Raw genomic sequence first — 16,087 nt, forward strand, 5'->3', positions numbered from 1 at the left:
TAAATGACCAGGCAAATAGTATTCGTACCGAACTGCAAACCATCATCCAGAATATCAAAACTCAAGAAGAATATGAGCAGGTAAATGTTGGTATTGGTAAAGTAGTGTAATTGATGCTATAGCTGGGACGAGAAAGTATGAGCCCCCCTCAGGCAGATTTGGCTACACTTAAAACAAGCTCAAGATGTGCATATGAGCTTATTGCTCAAGTGTGGTACTCTGTCTAATCCAAGATTTTTGTAAAAATGCCCTCGGGAATTTTCTGTGAAAGTATGACCCCCCTCAGATTGATTTGCCTACACTTACAAAAGCTACATCTGTGAGATTGTTGTCCATAAGCTTGTCAAAAATATGCCCCTCTTGATATTTTTTTTGGCTACACCTAAAACTAAGCCAAAAAGCCACCCACACCCACCCACACACCCACCCACACCCACCCACACCCACCCACACCCCCTCTCTCTCACACACACATACACACACACACATGTTTACTTCTGGTTTATTTCTCTTGCATCATGTTGTGCAACAAATTATTATCCAATATTATGCAACAAATTATGATGCAAGAGCTTTTGCATTATGTTGTGCAACAAATTATTATCCAATATTATGCAACAAATTATGATGCAAGAGCTTTTGCATTATGTTGTGCAACAAATTATTACCCAATATTATGCAACAAATTATGATGCAAGAGCTTTTGCATTACATATCAGTTAGTATTGTGAGAGTGGCTGAGGAGTACAGATGTGTTGTTGCATTGCTCCTCATACAGGTCTAATATTTGACACATCTTGCTTGTTTGTTGTAATCCACTCATATTTGGAGTCAGGCTTATATCTGCCCCAGTTTTTTATACATGACACATGGTATTAGGTCATTTTTTTTAGGACATGCATGTGTAGACATGCATTTGTGCTAGGGCAGTGCTTCTGTACTTATTCTACCTTTGTGCATGTAGGCTATCAGCTTTATACAACCTGTCATAGGTTTATTAAGTATAGAGTTTTGATTTGAACCCCAAGAAATTTTATATAAATACCAAAACCAAAAATATTAACACACACACACACACATATACACACACTAGGTATACAAAGCACACTGCTGAACCCAACTGATATTTTTATTAAGCATAGAATTTTGATTTGAATCCCAAGAAATTTTATATAATAAACCAACAACAAAAATGCCAAATCAAAAATATTGTAATCAATGCAATAAGAATATATCCAGCCCTAATTGGGCTAAGCACCAAAGGAATTGTAATCCAGACAAATACAGAACTCCCACTAAAATATGCCCAAAATGCCATAGAAAATATAGCATGGAATACTTCACTTATAAACATAAGGGTACTTGTTCTGCACAGTCATCAACATTGCCCCCACAACCATCTACATCTGGTCTGAAAAGGAAGCATGAAGCACCTGTTAATGCTAGAGCAGCAAAGCAGCCAACTTAGGGATTACCGGTTTGTATCAGAGCAAAAATGTGATATAAAGAATTCTTTGAACAGTATAAATCCTGATGTGCTGGCAATTCTAAATGCACAAAATGGCTCTTATAAGCTATCCCTCAAATTGTTTACACAATATAAGAAACCAAATGGCACAAAATTTACACAGCCCCACATAACAGAAACTGTAGCTGTATATTCAAATGCAAATTTAGACAAAATAATAAGCAGTTTGATAGAGCAATTGAATATTAAACACTCTGAATTTGCAGCAAAAGAATCAGGATGGAGCCTATGTGGATCTCCACACAAGTTATATATTAATATTTCTCAATTCAGCCCTTTACAAGGATCTACATATGTGTCTTTACCTGCCAATATCAAAAACAAAAAAGCTGTGGTTAACATAAAAAATAATGATGAGAAATGCTTTCTGTGGTGTATTTTAGCTGCTTTGTTTCCAGTTTTAGATCATCCAGAGAGAATAAATTATTATATACAGCATGAACATGATTTTGATGAAGCAATGGAGGGCTTAGAATATCCAATGTCAGTTCAGAATATTGATAAATTTGAAAAAAAGGCCAGGGATATCAATGGTAAACAATTATCTATTAATGTATTTATTTGTTCTACTGGCCGTGGCAATTGCTTGATAGAACCTCTCAGAATCAGTACACTTGATGATGATTCTGCTGTTCCGATTGATCTGCTCTTAATTGAAGGGGATGGCACATACCATTACACTCTGATACATAATCTTGAAGCTTTAGTAAGAAAACAACTAGACAAATTTAATAGAATATTTAAGTTGTGCCGAAGATGTTTAACTGTATTTGATGGTCAAAAAATGGTAAATGGGGTTCGTGAAAAAAATGCAGAAATTGCTAAAAACAAGTTAATTGAACATTTAAAATACTGTGGCAACCATAAACCTGTTCATATGCTTATGCCCAATCCAAGTGAAAATGCCAAATTCAAAAAATTTGAAGCCTTGTTGGAACACCCAGCATATATAGTCTGTGATTTTGAATCAAACCTCAAACCCCTTGCATTCTGCAGCCCAGATCCTGATGAATCTTCAATTACATCATACCAGTTACATGAACCTTCTAGTTTTTATTATGTTGTTGTACAGGATGGTGTTGTTAGTAAAGAATATTTATACATGGGATCAGATGCCATCAAAAAATTTGCAGATAGAATAGAAAATGAGTGCCATGACATAGCATTTAATGTCTTATTAAAATCAAAACCCATGTTGCCTTTAACAAAGGATCAGATTGAAGATTTCAACAATGCAGAAAAATGCCCGGTATGTGATTCTGAATTTTCAGATACAAATATCAAGGTGAAACACCATTCTCATACAGATGGTAAATTCTTAATGGCCCTGTGTAATAGCTGTAATATTAAGATCCAGAGACCAAAATTTGTCCCTATATTTTGCCATGGTGCATCCAATTATGATTTTCATCATTTGATCAGGTACGAGGGGTTTGACAAGCAGAATTTAAATATTTTAGCAGAAAATAATGAGAAATATATTGCTATTAGCAAGATAATTAATGTTAATGGTGTTCCTATTCACTTAAGATTTCTTGATTCCTACAGAATTCTGTCTGCTAGCCTGGCTACACTGGCCAGTCAATTATGTGATGATCAATTCAAAATCACATGTGCTATGTTTCCAAATCAGGACCTGAAATTAATTAGGCGGAAGGGTGTATATCCATATGATTATGTTACAGATTTTTCTAGATTTGATGAGTGTTCTCTGCCACCACAACAAGAGTTCTACAGCAAAATCAGAGCATCTGGAATCACTGATGATGATTATCACCATGCTCAGTTGATGTGGAACAATTTAAAATGCCAGACATTTGGTGATTATCACAAGGCATATTTAAAACTTGATGTCACTCTCTTAGCTGATATACTTCAGGCTTTTAGAAAATCTTCCATGGAAAATTATAAGCTGGATCCAATGTATTTTTACAGTGCACCAGGCCTAGCATGGTCTGCAATGTTTTTAAACACTAAAATGCAATTGGATCTGATCCAAGATCAAGACATGTATCTGTTTATGGAGCAATGTATAAGAGGAGGCATGGTGCCATGTTCTCAGAGATATGCCAGAGCAAATAACAAATATATTTCTGATTATGATCCAGAATTGCCATCAAATTATATACTTTATGTGGATGCTAACAGTTTATATGGGTATGCTATGATGGATAAACTGCCATATGCAGGGCTTGAGTGGGTTGAAGATTTCAATATTGAAGATCTTCAGGATTTTGATGACAGTAACTATGGCCTGTTCTTAGAGGTTGATCTGACAATTCCTGATGATTTACACAACACATTTTCTGATCTGCCCCCAATTCCTGAGGTTGAGTGCTCACCTGGCTCTAAACAGAAGAAACTCATGATGACTCTGGAGCCAAAACAGGGTTATGTCATATATTACAAAAACCTCCAGTTCCTGATGCATCATGGTGTTCAAGTGACCAAAGTTGGCAAAGTTTTGAGGTTCAGGCACTCAAGATGGTTGAAGCCATATATTGATACAAACACAGAGCTTCGAACATCTGCAATGAGCCAATTTGATAAGACCTTGTTTAAATTGATGGTCAATTCAGTGTATGGCAAAACCATAGAAAACGTCAGAAAACATACTGGTGTTAAATTAATTACTGACCCCAGCCTGAGCAAAAAATTGATTGCAAAGCCTAATTTCAATTATAGAAGAATTTATGATGAGAATATGGCACTCTTCAACATGAAAAAAACAAAGATTAAGTTTGATAAACCTATTTATGTAGGGGCTGTGATATTGGAACTGGCCAAATTGCATATGTTAAAATTGTATTATGATGTGTTGAAGCCTTGTTATAAGGATTGTGTAAAACTGATGTACATGGACACAGATAGTTTTATTCTTGATATTCAGACAGAAGATGTTTATCAAGATATGTCACAGCCTGCATTGCTTGAATATTTTGATACCAGTGAACATACAAAGATTCAACCCCACAACAAAAAGGTGCCTGGCAAGTTAAAAGATGAGACACTTGGTGATGTTATTGTGGCATTTGCTGGGTTAAGGGCCAAGATGTACAGCTTTGAAACATGTAGTGGTGCTGTTGCCAAAAAGGCCAAGGGCATTGGCAGAGTAACTGTTGACAAAGAGCTCCAATTTGAAGATTATGAAAATTGCCTCAAATCATGTAGCACAATCAGAACATCAGAATGCAGAATTCAGAGTGTGGATCACTTGTTGACTACAAATGTTGTAAGAAAAGTGGCTCTGGACCCACATGATGATAAGAGATGCATTTTGTCATGTGGCATACATACTCTACCATGGGGTCATTGTGATTTGAAAAATGGTAATCAATGCCCAATTACAGAGCATAATTTGAAATAAATAAACATGCCTATGAACTTATTTGGGTTAAAAAAACAGGCTATTATGGACCTGCCAACACCACAACCCTCTTCTGATATAATATCTAAACTAAGTGCTTTGTTAATTATTTATCTGAACAGCATACTTACAGATGTTGATGATGAAACAGGTAAAACATTGTACATATTTAACAATAATTTAAATCATTACCAATTACCTGTAGGTGGTCAATTACAATTTATTACAACCCCCGAAGGTAATGTCAAAGTTTCAATAGGCAAAAATATTTACAGGATAAAGCACTCAAACATGGTTTCTGGCACTGTATATACTGTTTCTGCTGGTGACTGCTTATATATTGAGGTCCCAGGATCCTATGACAAGCTTATACCTTTTTTTATACAATTAAGAATTAGATATTCAATAATAAATAACCACTAAAACAAAAATGCCTAATGATATATTTGGCCATACAAGGCATGAAGATCACAGTGATGAGATTCTGATGCTTGATGTCAGAGTCAAGAAATTAAGAAGTGATTTACAAGCTTTACAAACCACACTCAATGCCAGTCTTCAACTAGAAATTACAAATTTACAATCACAATGCATGGACCCTCTTCTTAAAATTTATTCAGAACTCAAATTGCTGCTTCAAAAATATACTGACTTGGCCACATTGGATAATTTTCAAAGTTTAGAGGAGGCTGTAGCAGCTCTTCAAGCAAAATTTAAGACTCAGGCCACCAACTCTGAGCAATTGAAAGAACAATTGGAAGAGCAAATAAATAATGCCCAGGCACAGCTCCAAACAATTGTCAAAAGCATAAAATCACAAGAAGATTTTGATCTAGTGATTTCCACTCTAAAGGAACAGATTCAATCACTCCAGATACCTAATCTGGACCCCTTGAACAATGCCATAGCCGAGGTTAAAGAAAAAATTGAGACACTTGAAAATTTTATGAACAACTTGCCATCTTCTGATGCTTTGAGTGCAATAACTCGGGGTATTGCCAACATTAAACTGCAACTTGAAACATATGAAGATTTTGGAAAAATTCAAAATACCATAACCCATCTTGAGGGTACAATAACAACAGTGCAAAGTGATTTGACAAATATACAAGAATCACTAGAATCCCGCTTACCTGGTATTGTAGACACCCTTGTCAGTGTCCAGCAACAGATCACAAAGCTTGAAAACCTTAATACTGAATCTGAGCTATCTCATTTTCATCACTTGATCGATGATATCCAAACAAAACTTGAAATTTTACAACAATCAACACCTACTCAGGCAGATATAGCCCTGCTCCAAGATGCTATGCGTGGTGTGGTTGATGCTTCTGAATTAAATGATGTGAAATTGGCACTTAAATCTTTGCAGAATACTTTATCAAATCTGCCTACATCACAGGAACTTAAAAATATAAAGAGAGCAGTGAATCGCATATTGAAATCAGAAGATATCAAGAATATCCAGACAGAGATCAAACAACTTACTCAGACAGTGGCCACTCTACCAACCAATCAACATATTAATGAATTGCATGCCCTGTTTGAGGATATCAGAAGACAAGTCCATGATCTTACTGCTCAAAATTCAAAATTGGCAGTTGTTGAAAATTTACAGCAAATTGTAGCTAATATCAAGCAACAGCTAGGGACCATGGAATCCAATCAAGCAAATGCTTTGTCTGTTTTTGCCACCCAGCTACAAGAGATTGTGCAACAATACAAGAAACTTGTTGTGGACATAAAGATCAAGCCAGGCCATGATGATGTTGTTAGGACTATCAATGAGCACCTTGAATCTGTAACAAGTAGATTGCTTACAGCAGAAAAAGAAATAACTGGCATAATCGAGAATCCTAAACATACAGTAATTCTTGAATTGTACAGTATCCCCAACAAAGAATATGATTCACCATTTACACCAGGTGGCAAAATATATATGCTGTCCCCTGCACAATTTTATTACCAATTTTTTGTTGGGGGCACACTTAAACCAATCACGATCAAATATTGGCTACAACCACAGGCACACCACTACCCCACCTTATCAATAACAAATGCTGACAAAAAACCAAAAATCACCAGTGTAGAGTTGGAGGATTTTACAGACCACAATACATTAGAGACATCTTATGCTGAAGATGATGGCTCTCTGGAATTTAATATACAAATGGGAGACAAACTGTATTTAGAAAATCCTGTAGTATCAGCTGCTGAACACCCTATAGTTGCAATATTCATGTTTACATACTATGTCTAGACAAATTATTGTTGTTGAATTACACAGACAAGCCAGACATAATTATAAGAGACTGCCAGTGGTTACAAAGGGCATAGATGATTTATGGCAGTGTGACTTGGTTGAGATGGCAAGTGGACAGCTGAAAAACTTAGACAAAATCAACAAGGGCTACAAGTATCTACTCACTGTCATAGATACATTTTCAAAATTTGCCTGGGCTGTGCCACTCAAATCCAAGACTGGAAAATGTGTTACAGAAGCCTTCAGGACAACCATCAATCAGAGTGGAAGATCACCGCGCTATCTGCAAACAGATAATGGCAAAGAATTCTATAATTCGGTGTTCCAACAATTTATTAAAAGCCAGTCAATACAACATTACTCGAGTTACAGTGATCTCAAGGCCTCTATTGTAGAAAGATTCAACAAAACCCTAAAAAATCATATGTATAAACAATTTACCCTGCAAGGTAATTATAAATGGCTTACAATCCTACCAGAACTTTTAGATAGATATAACAACTCGGTCCATTCCACAATCAACATGAAGCCCTCTGAGGTAACTTCATCTGATGAGCAAAAATTGATCAGCACTGTTTATTATCCTAGATACCAGCCAACAACAAGAAAAGCCAAATACAAGGTGGGTGATCAAGTAAGAATCAGCAAATATAAGCACTTATTCAAAAGAGGCTTTACAAGAAACTGGAGCACTGAATTATTTACAGTGGTTCAAGTTAAACCTGGGACCCTTAACACATATATAATAAAAGATCACCGAGGAGAAATTCTCAAAGGCAGATTCTATGAAGAAGAACTCAACAAAACTAAGCAGCCTGACACATATCTCATAGATAAAATCATCCGCAGAAAAGGCAACAGGATACTTGTCAAATGGCTAGGACTCCCAGAACACAGCTGGATCGATGCAGACAAAGTGATACTATGAGCACCTGCGATGTTATAAAGAGGCTGCCAGAGCCTGAACAGCAGAATAAGAGAAATGGAATGCTGCTGCCTGATAATATTAGATGTCTTATTGTTGGGCCATCAGCTTGTGGTAAAACTACACTAATGATTGATAATTTTTTATTGGCACCCAACTGGTTAGACTGGAAAAACAGGCACTTGTATGTTTTCTCTAAGAGCTTGGAACAATTAAAATATCAGCAGCTGATGAAGCTATATGATGGACTGGATATTGCCACTTTTGAATCAGATGTTAAGCCACTCCATGAATGTCTCGATAATTCTGTTGTTGTGTTTGATGACATTATACTGGATAATCAAAAGAAGGTTAGAAATTTTTTTACACAGGGGCGACACAAAAACATTGATTGCTTCTACCTGGCACAGACTTTTTACAAAATTCCAAAACAGCTGATCCGAGACAACAGCAATTTTATATGTGTGTTTCATCAAGATCATACCAACCTCAAACACATACATGATGAATATGTAGGTGGGGACGTGAGCTACAATAATTTTTCTAAGTTTTGCAGTAGGTGCTGGAACCAGGACAGCTATGGGTTTGTCACAATTGATATGACAAGGAAACCCAATAGTGGTAAATACAGAAATAAAATTAACAATTTTCTAGACATTGAAACATATATAAATAACCATGAAAATGCCAATTATTGATGATCTTAAATTAAGAGATTATCTTGTAAAAAGATTTATGGGATGGAAATCAGAGAACCGAGGAATCTATGAACAAGACAAGCGCACAGAACAGCCTATTATTGATGCTATTAGTGAATTAGGTAAAAATATCAAAACTGTTACAGAGCAAAATCAAAATTTGATCCCAGAGTTGTACCTGTAGCTGCTAGGAACATATTAGATTATCCAATCACCCCACTTTCTAGTATTCATACACCTAGTCCTGTTGCTCCTCGAAGAATTGAGGCTAGTCAGGATCCTATTGAATTGGGTCTTCTTGCTCAAAAATATTTAAGCACACCTAAAGACAACAAAGATGAGGTTTTTGGCCTATATGCTGACACAGAGCGTGATGGTAGCATCATACATAGAATTGGCAATTTCAGAGTAACATTTATGGGAGATGATCTAATTGTATATTCAGAATCTCATCTTGGAGAAAGAGGTGCTTTTGTTAAGTACCCTGGCACACCTGGATTGTGGGAACTGATGACTAGGAAGAGACCTGGCAACTATACAGATCAAGATTATGAGCATTACAAAGAAATATTAATAAAATCAGATGCTCTATACCAGAACAATGATCCCACACAAAAAAGAGTCAAGTCTAGCAGTGGAGCAAAATACAACAACTTAATCAAGCCCATATGGTCACAGATCAAGACTGGTAGTGGAATCAAACAATACAACACCCTGCCTAAAGAATTTGTGTGGGTTGATGATGTCAGGAAACTTGTAGATAGGTTGCTGGTGAAGGCTGGGGAGGAAAATGCTGGCAACCACAATTTTTACAATGAAAAGGTTGGAATTATGGACATGATAAGCACCAAATTGTCTAATTTTATAGTGAATGACACTAAGGGGATTGGATATCTTATAAAAATTATTAATACTCTACCACCTAAATTTTGGAATATCTCTGAGGGTCGGGGGCTGGTTAATGACATCATAAACAAGCTGCCATTTGAACTACACATTCCAGGCTATCAGTATTGTGGTCCAGGCACAAAACTAGACCATAGATTAAACAGAGGTGATCCTGGTGTTAATCCCCTAGATGCTGCTTGTAGAGACCATGACATAGCATACAACACACATTCTGATCTTGACAAGAGACATGTTGCAGACAAAAAATTAGAAGAGGCTGCATTTGGTAGATTTGTAAGCAAAGATGCTTCTTTGAGTGAGAGAATAGCAGCATTGGGGACCACCATAGCTATGAACACCAAACAAAAACTGGGGTGGGGGTTGTGAATATGTATATAATAAACCTAGGATGAAGGCCAAGGGTGTTATGTATCAGATACCTTATGCAGGTCTTAAATCTCTTAAAACTATTGATAGTCTTTTAACCAAAAAACAGCACAAGAAAAAAAATTCTTGTCTTGCCAAGGGCCATGGTATGAAATTATTACTTAGTACCCCACAATTAAAAAAAGTACAGCAATCCAGGAAAAAATCACATGTGGGTGGATTTATATTTACTATCCCGGCCATCTTAGCAGCTTTGGGGGCTGTTGGGAGCTTGGCTGGGGGATCAGCTGCTATAGCAAAAACAGTAATAGATGCCAAGAAGAATAGGGCAGAGTTAGATGAAATGAAGCGCCATAACCTGGCCATGAAAAAACAAGGCAAAGGTCTTAAGAGAGCCATGAATAAGTTTAAAAAAAACAAGAGCCGCTTACAAACCAAGATATTGAAGCTTTAATCAAGCCACTGGGCATCAAACATTTTAGAGGTGTGTTCATGTCTGATTCTTTACCAGAACAACCACTCAACAAAGAGTGTGGCATAGTTAATTTGGATAAGTACAAAAATCAAGGCACTCACTGGATCTGTTATCTTAAATATTTAAAAGATGAGGCATTTGTGTTTGATTCATTTGGAGGTGTTCCACCTGAAAATTTAGTAAAATATCTAAAATCAACTAATCTTTATTACAATAATGCCCGTGTTCAAAACTTCAAAGATGTAAATTGTGGACATTTGTGTTTTATATGTCTCAAATAAATAAACCATCAATTGAAGATTTTCAAAAAGCCCTGTGGTATCTGAAACATCATGGGAGTATTCCATCTCACCAGCCAAAATTCAATATTGAAGCTCAGATTACATGATGATATAGTGTATCCCAAAACAATATCTCTCAGAGCATTTTATGGCATGTACTTGATCCCCAATATTACACACCACAACAACACAATTGCAGTTGGGGATCAAAATATTGTCATCACTCCAGGGCAATATAATCTATCTACTCTAAATGCTCAGTTACCCAGAGGTATAGTGTTAACTCAAAATTCTGTCACTCACAGAGTAGAGATTGTATCTGCTACAGAAACAGTGGATCTGGGTACTATAGGAGAGCTGTTAGGATTTGAGAACAACACAAAACTTGAAGCGGCCATCAAACACACTGCTATTAATATACCTAAATTCTTAGCCATAGAGACTCTAAATATTCACTGTAATGTGGCAGAGGGTATGAAACTAAATCAGATGGCATAGGCACTCACAAACAAACTGGCATCATTGCAACATTTAAACCTAACTCTGAATTTATGGAGCCCATCATCTACACTCCATCACCAACATTATATTTTCCTGTGTGCCATAATAGAATAGATTACATTGAGTTGATGGTCACTAATGAAAAAGAAGAATTAGTTGATTTTGCTGGAGCCACAACAACTACAATCATAGAGATTAATATTTAAATAAAAATACATACAAAAAAAATGGAAAATATTGAGAGTTGTGAGCTACAATCATTCCCCCCAAACAGGAGGACCTTTGCAAATTTAAATCAACCCAACACAGAGATTGAGGTTGATCTTGATGTAGGGGATGGCTTTATACACCCCCACAGAGCAGATATATACATCAAATTCGATGTTGTAAAGCTCGATGGTACAGATTATCCGGCAAATTCAAATATAAGATTGGTAGACAATTTTGTGCCACATCTGTTCTCTGAAATTGAGATCAGAAAACATGGTGTTGTTATAAACAGAGTAGATTACCCTGGTATTACCTCCACAGCTTTGGCCACACTAAAATTATCCAAAACCGAGGCTTCTTACTACAAAATAGGTGGATTTGAGGCTGGTGATAAGATATTATCTAAGAACCACACAATATTGTTTCCTATGCGCCTGTTGCCAGCATTCTTCTCAGATTACAAAGATATTATGTGGTAGGGTGGTTTAAGAATTACATTTAGAAGAGCTGCCAATGATAATAATGCTTTGATGAGGTACAGTACATTAAATTCTACCGGGGAAGCTCTGCGTAATACCCTACCTGATGAGGACAAGTGCATTATTCAGACTATGGAGCTAAGAATCCCGGTTGTTGAATATGAAGCCAGTTATGCTCTTAAATACAAAGCAGATATCCTAAAAAATCCCCAGGTACCTTTACAATTTTATACATATCAATGTGTACAGAAGCCTGCCACTGGTAGCTATTATGAGTTTGATGCTACAAATTCATTCTCCAGTATACAATATGACATGCCAGATTTTGTGGTGGTACTGTTTCAGACTGGAAGACACAATAATCAGGAAAAAAATTCAAGTAAATTTGATAACTGCAACATCAAGAACATATATCTTAAAAATGGCAGAAATGAGGTGTTTCCTAGAGAAAATTATAATTTAAACATGTCCACGGATGATTTTCTTAAATTATATGAGGCATTTACAGCATACAAAAGGGTCACTACTGGCAATACTGACATGTATTACACACCAGATGAATTCAAAGCACAGAGACCCATGTTTGTCATCAACACTTCAAAAAGGAAACAGGTTGTGGTTAATGACAGGACAAACATTAAAATTATCTGTGAATTCCACGATACACTCCCTGATGACACCATATGTAGTGTTATTCTTATAGGTGAAAAATCATATGTTTATGATGTAAGAAATGAGAGAGTCACAGAGCAATTCTAGAAAGTCTCTGCATATTACATTGTCTTAGTATTAGATATGCAAGTTGAGGCTGGTGTTCAATTGAACTTAAACCAGAAGTGGACCGGAAGTAAATATGTGTGGGTGTGGGTGGGTGTGGGTGGCTCTTATGAGCATTTTTGGCTTAGTTTTAGGTGTAGCCAAAAAAAAATATCAAGGGGGGCATAATTTTGACAAGCTTATGGACAAAAATCTGGCAGATGCAGCTTTTGTAAGTGTAGCCAAATCAATCTGAGGGGGGTCATACTTTCACGGGAAATTCCCGAAGGCATTTTTACAAAAATCTTGGATTAGACAGGGTGCCACACTTGAGCAAAAAGCTCATATGGGCATGTTGAGCTAGTTTTAAGTGTAGCCAAATCTGCCTGAGGGGGGCTCATACTTTCTCGTCCCAGCTATAGCATCAATTACACTACTTGCTAAATTGCAAGAACAGTTTCAATCTTTCGAAGTTCCTACATTGCAAAGTATCAAATCTCAATTACAGACAAATGAACTGCATACAGCTATAACAGATGTTCAATCGAAACTGCAGACATTGGAAGATTTTATCAATAATTTACATTCATCTTCTGAATTAAATGCTATTGCTCGGAGCGTTGCCGGCATGAAATTACAGTTGGAAACTTATGAAGATTTTGGGAAGATACAAGGTACCATAGCTCACATAGAAGATACTATGGCAACTAAGAGAAATGAGCTAACAAGTGTACAGGAAACTCTGGAATCGAAACTGCCTGGCATTACTGATATTCTAGCTATAGTTCAACAGCAAGTTACTAAGCTTGAAAGCTTGAATACTGAATCAGAATTATCGCATTTCCACCATCTTATTGACGACATTCAGAGTAAATTAGAGACACAGCAACAGTCTACACCTACGCAGGATGACATAACGCAACTGCAAGAAATTTTGAAAAGTGCAGCTGATGCAACAGAACTCGATGCTATAAAATTAACTCTTACCACACTTCAGAATACTGTAGCTGCTTTGCCTACTTCTCAGGAAATCAGAGCTATGAGGAGAGCAGTACATCGAATTTTAAAATCTGAGGATATCAAAAACATTCAAGCAGAAATTGCGCAAATCAGAGAAACTGTTGCTAGTCTCCCCAACAATCAAATAATTAACGAACTACATGCATTATTTACAGAAATTAGAAGTCAAGTACATGATCTTGCTACCCAGAGTTCTAAATTGAAACTTGTAGAAAATTTACAGGAGATTATTTCTAATATTACGTTAAAAATTACTATTCTTGAAGCAAGTCAAGAATCTGCTTTATCAGGTATTGCTACTCAACTTCACGATCTCAAAGAGGAATATAAGCAACTGTATGTTGATGTAAAAATGAAACCTAGCTACTATGAGTTGGTTCGTACTATCAACGAACACTTGGAACCGGTATTAAGCAGACTAGATGACGTAGATACTCGTCAGTTTTATTCTATGGAAATTGTTAGGTTACAAAGTGTTCCAAATGCTCGAGGGCACTGGACGTACGCCAATGCTGGCAATTTTTACAAATTATATCCGTACACTCAGGTACATGAATTTTTTGTTGATGGTAGTTTACGATTTCTGAAGTTTAGTTTTCTAGAACATGGAAAACATATTGAAGTTCCTCAGTTTACTATAGTGCGAAAAGATGGTATACACAAGGCAGTTCAAATACCTATTGCATACTGGGATGAGTCTACCAATAAATATAAAGTACATGACGACGAACAATTATCAGTTTTTGATATTGAAATTGGTGACAGGCTAGTATTTGACATAAAGCGGTTATAACCTGAGGACAATCCATTTTATGCGATATTCTCACTTCGAACTCGATGTCAAGACAAGATATAGTTGATGAATTACACAAACCAGCCCTTCGCAATTACAAGCGCTTAAGTCTAGTAACGAAATGTATAAATGAATTCTTCCAGGCTGATCTGATTGAGATGGCCCCTCCAAGGGGGGCTTTAAAAAATTTGGATTAGATAAATCATGGTTACAAATATATGCTTACAATTATTGATACTTTTAGCAAATATGCATGGGCTATTCCCTTAAAAACCAAGACTGGTACTTGTGTTACCGAGGCTTTTAAGTCGATATTTAGTGAGGGAAGAATACCAAAATATATACAGACAGATTGAGGGAAAGGATTTTACAATTCTACATTTGCTAAGTTAATGCAACAACATAATATTAAACATTATTCTACATACAGTGATCTGAAAGCTAGTATAGTGGAACGATTCATCAGAACATTAAAAAATCGCATGTGGAGGCAATTTACTCTACAGTGCAATTATAAGTGGGTGCAAATTTTACCCGAGCTAGTTCATGATTACAACAATACAGTACACAGTACAATTTACATGAAACCTGCTGAGGTAACCAAATCTGATGAGCAACGATTGATTTCTACTGTTTATTGTAAAAAATATAAATATACTACCAAGAAGCCAAAGATTAAAATAGGGGGTCAGGTAAGGGTCAGTAAATATAAACAGTTATTCGAGAAGGGTTTTACTAAAAATTGGAGTACGGAGTTATTCTAAGTGGTTCAAGTTTTACCAGGGAATAGAAATACATATATAATAAAAGATAATCATAACAAAATATTGAAAAGGAGATTTTATGAAGAGGAACTTAGTAAAACAAAATATCGAGATATATATCTAATCGAGAAAATATTGAAGAAGAAAAATAATAAATTGCACGTGAAATGGTTAGATCTGCCAGACAAAAGTTGGATAGAAGCAAACCAGGTGATTCTTTGACACCAACATGGAATGTGGTACAGCGTTTACCAGATGCAGTAGAAACTAATAAAAAAATGGAGAGTTGTTTCCTGATAACATAAGATGCCTCATTGCAGGCCCATCAGGTTGTGGAAAAAACACTTTGCTGGTTGATAATTTCTTGCTTGCCCCCAATTGGCTAGATTGGAAAAATAGACACTTGTATGTATCCTCAGAGTTTAGAAAAATCGAAATACCAACAACTCATGAAGCTGTACGAGGGACTGGGCATAGCTACATTTGCATCAACAATAAAACCTCTCGACCAATGTTTGAAAAATTCTGTTGTGGTATTCGATGATGTTATTCTGAAAAATCGAACGAAATTAGAATTTTTTTTAACAGGGTCGTCACAAAGAAATAGACTGCTTTTATTTAGCTCAAACTTATTCCATAATTCCCAAACAATTACTACGAGATAATACAAACTTAATTCGTTTATTTCGTCAAGATCATACTAATTTGAAACATGTATACGATGATTATGTAGGAGGAGACTTAAGTTACAA

The sequence above is a fragment of the Lepisma saccharinum genome, chromosome 16 (genome assembly GCF_977018435.1).
Source record: "Lepisma saccharinum chromosome 16, izLepSacc3.1, whole genome shotgun sequence".
NCBI classification, from domain to species: domain Eukaryota; kingdom Metazoa; phylum Arthropoda; class Insecta; order Zygentoma; family Lepismatidae; genus Lepisma; species Lepisma saccharinum.